At 39.1% G+C, this 3,826-nt stretch overlaps 1 protein-coding gene across 1 annotated transcript in view; it reads left to right on the plus strand.

The window, feature by feature from the left end:
• ofcc1 (orofacial cleft 1 candidate 1) overlaps nt 1-3,826 on the plus strand; it is a 101,593-nt gene that overhangs the window by 96,331 nt on the left and 1,436 nt on the right. The gene's annotated exons all lie outside the window — the stretch shown is intronic.

Raw genomic sequence — 3,826 nt, forward strand, 5'->3', positions numbered from 1 at the left:
ACACACACACACACACACACACACACACACACACACACACACACACACACACGCTCTTCCTAAACTTTCTCTCGCATCTTTGTTCTCACACACTCTGCGTCTCCTGGGTGTCGGTTCCCTGCAACTTCACAAAGACTTTCTGCAGCGCAAGACGCCGACGGCGTCCTCTTTCACCCGGTGGTAGCGAGGAGTGATAACATTGACGTGCAGCTGCACAGACAGAGCACACCGCCGATCCCCTTCGCCTTGCAGCTCAGTCCCTCGCTTTACATTTTCAGAAGTAATCCTCCTCTGAATATATAGTGCTGGTTTAATGTATAGATCTAGGAATCACCAAAGGCCATCGCCTGCACTTGGAAGAGCACTTGAGCTGATTTTATTAGCGGTTCATATAGTACCGGCGGTAGTACAGACACGGAGACAGGGTAGTGAATACAAACTGGTCTCAAGATAGGAGATGAAAGCTCCCAGGAGGAAAAAAACAACAACAAAACAAGCACCTGAACAATAATAAGCTAATACAAAAACAGAATCAAATAGAGGATAGCTTTATTAAATGATGAAATAACCTCAGTAATGTCTCTATTCATACATTTCTTTTATGCTTGTTTCCATTCAGGGCTGATGGAGCTGGTGTCAGCCATCATTGTGTGAGAGGAGAGCTTGGTGCAGATGTCTCTAAACCTTCCACCTGCAGGGATCTCTTCTCTGACACAAAAAAACATTCTGGTGTGAAAAACTACAATTGTGTTAAATAATAATTATTAAAAACAAACTGTCCAAATATCTTCATTTCAAACATCTACGCCAATAGATTAAACCATAAATGTTTTGTTGCAATATTAATTCAAGTTAGACTCTGTCCTATAGTGTGTGTGTACAACCACACAAATAGATTTTCCTCACAAACATTCAGACGTCAGATGCGAAATCTCGCGACGTCTCTCAAGATCAAACGTGAGATCAGAGAAAATAAAGATGGCCGACTTGGAGGAACTGATGGCAATAGTTTTAGGACTGTTTTAAACTTAAAAAAAGACGTCTCTGATGTCCAGCAGACTTTTTGGTGCACCATAGCAACTGTTTTGTGTTTTGAATTCCCCTCTGTATTTCCGTCACCACGCTCTCTGATTGGCTACACATCTCATGCAACAGGCTGCAGCTCATTGGTTCTCCGAGAATATCAGACCAAGACAATCCAACATGTTAAATATGTCAGATTTGACACCAGAGCAGTTCCAATGTCCTTCCGAGCTAACTAGATCACTCTTAACTCATCGCACATGGCTGGAAGATCTCATAGGATTATATTTTACACTTTATATCAGACAAGCTTCTTCATTGTCCTCTTTCTCATCTCTTTTAAAAACATTTTATTATGAGTTGGCCTTTAATTGTTGACCTTTGCATGTTTTATTTTTATTTTGTGCTATGTTTTTTATGTGTTTTGTTTCTATTATGATGTAAAGCACTTTGTAACAGAATTTTGAAAGGTGCTATACAAATAAATGTATCTATCTATCTATCTATCTATCTATAGCCATCATGCTAATCGGAGCGTCCTTAAGATGGTCTGAAGGAGAAAATCGGCACATTTATTTTGCTGTGTGAACCCAACAAATTTTTGGAACTAAAGTAACATCGCACCACATGACTGACAACCATTCTGTACAGCCAAACCTAAAGAATATAGATATTTAAATCAATGTTCTCTCTATGACTGTTGCTAGTTTGAGACCCTTACTATATCTATGATTTTTTATTGTTGTATGTGGGTTCTCTAGCCTTTGAAAATCAAACCAAATTATTTTAATCTTGCCATTTTAACAGGGCATTACACAACAAAAAAACCTACATTTTTTCTTTTCTTTTCTCTGTCTTCACATCTTTTTATTGTGAACCCATTTTTCCCAGTTAGTTAGACCTGAACTTTAGATAAACTTTACATAACGCACACTGGTAACTACAATTTGTCTAGAAAAAGTGTCCCGTTGAATGGAAGCTATAAGTGAGCTGTTGTTTGGCAGCAATAACATTTTTGTGTGTTCATTTTATTTGAGCATTACAAACAGTATTTGTTTTGTGTTTTAAAGGATTATTTGTTTGATTGACTTGTTGCAAAATCATCTGAGYTACTGGTTCCAAAAACTGGGGTGTGGACCCAACTGTTGTTCACATAATGTCAAGTGGAGGTCCCTAATCTTCAGAAAAACATATGTTTAAAGATTAATGCTTATTTTCAAAACAGTTGTCATAAATTAATTTAAGATACTATAGGGGAGGTTAAGGATGTTTATAAGTCATTGTATCCATGTTTATTTGTAATTTTTGTCCATTTAAACMAGTAATAGTTACAAGTCTTTGTCACAATAGTTTTGTGAGTTGGGAGCTAAAAGGTTTGGGAACCATTGATATAAGTTTCTTCTATCAAAGGCCAAAATTGGACCAAATAGAGCTGTGAATATGTAGTAAAATCTCCAAAGATAATGAAGTCTTTATTGACTCGCATATTGGATTTTGTTTTTTAAAAAGTTAATATTAATGATCCATCGTGTGCTCTCATTCAGTCTGTTGCCCAAGGCAGGTGACAGTTCCACCATGAAAGAATATTCCCGCTGAATCACAACAATACAAAGAAAGTTAACRCTTCTTTTCCATCAGTGTGCTCCAATAAAAGCCATTAAAGGTAAAGTGAGGTGTAGCTTTTCCAGCACTCATTACCTATAAACAGATGTTCCACAGCTGCCTGCTCACAAAATGCACTGCTGACAACAACTGTTAGGGCCAAAATTATGCAGGAAACAGCATCTATATACGCCAGGACCTTCAGAAACGGACTCATAACCACTCTGTCTGTAGCAACAAGATGGCTGATGAAGAAATTAATGCAGGCAAAGTCATTATCTTCCCTCCTAAAACCACAGTGGGTTTATGTCCCCCTGTGCCGCGTTTTCTCCGAGGCTAGCATTTAAGTGTCGTTGGACTTATAAAAAGATAGGACAAGCCAACTGTGCTCCTTTTGTCTCCGCTCCTCCATATGGGTGACAGCAGCATATGCAAGAACTGGCTCAGCTTCTGTAAAACTTCCATTAAAGATGCACAACTAAGGCTCTGCCAGCTTGAATATTACCTCTCTCTGCAAATTATTTATGGCTCGGAAAAAACGCTGATGATGAGCATCTCCAGCGACTTGTATAAATAAAAGCACTTTTCTCTGCAATTTCACACTTGCTGTGTTTTTTGTTTTGTTTCGTTTTGGGGTTTTTTTACTCCCACTTCTCTTTCTTTGGGATGCACTTCACAGCGGAAACAAAAGGTGTGCAGTTTATTTAACAGTGAGGTTTTACCAGCTTGACTTGTAATTATCTTAGCTGCAGCAGGGGTGAACGTGTTGCAGTATAATTAGCAGGGGTTATCGCTTTTTCTAGGTTGCAGATTTTCAAAGCTGCAAAGGAAAAAAAACGTTTGCAGCCAAATTTTCCTGACTCTGCCTGCTGCCCGTTTTCCAAATAAGGTCAACATTTTACCGGACCTGATTTAACCCGCKGAAGATATGAGCAACTTAACCTTTCAAAGAAACACCTTGCAGCAACATTAATTGACAAACCACATCAATTTCCTCTCCTACCCCTTTTTCTTTGTAATTACTCGGCCGCGTGTTTGATTGCCACTGAGGACCTTCGCTTCATTTGCCGTGAGGTCATCAGGAGCCGTCAGAAATATGAATTTGATTTGTACAGGAAGTGAGTGTGCCCGGTGTCTCGAGTGTGTGTGTGTGTGTGTGTGTGTGTGTGTGTGTGTGTGTGTGTGTGTGTGTGTGTGTGTG

Source organism: Austrofundulus limnaeus, unplaced genomic scaffold, assembly GCF_001266775.1.
Source record: "Austrofundulus limnaeus strain Quisiro unplaced genomic scaffold, Austrofundulus_limnaeus-1.0 Scaffold50, whole genome shotgun sequence".
NCBI classification, from domain to species: Eukaryota; Metazoa; Chordata; class Actinopteri; order Cyprinodontiformes; family Rivulidae; genus Austrofundulus; species Austrofundulus limnaeus.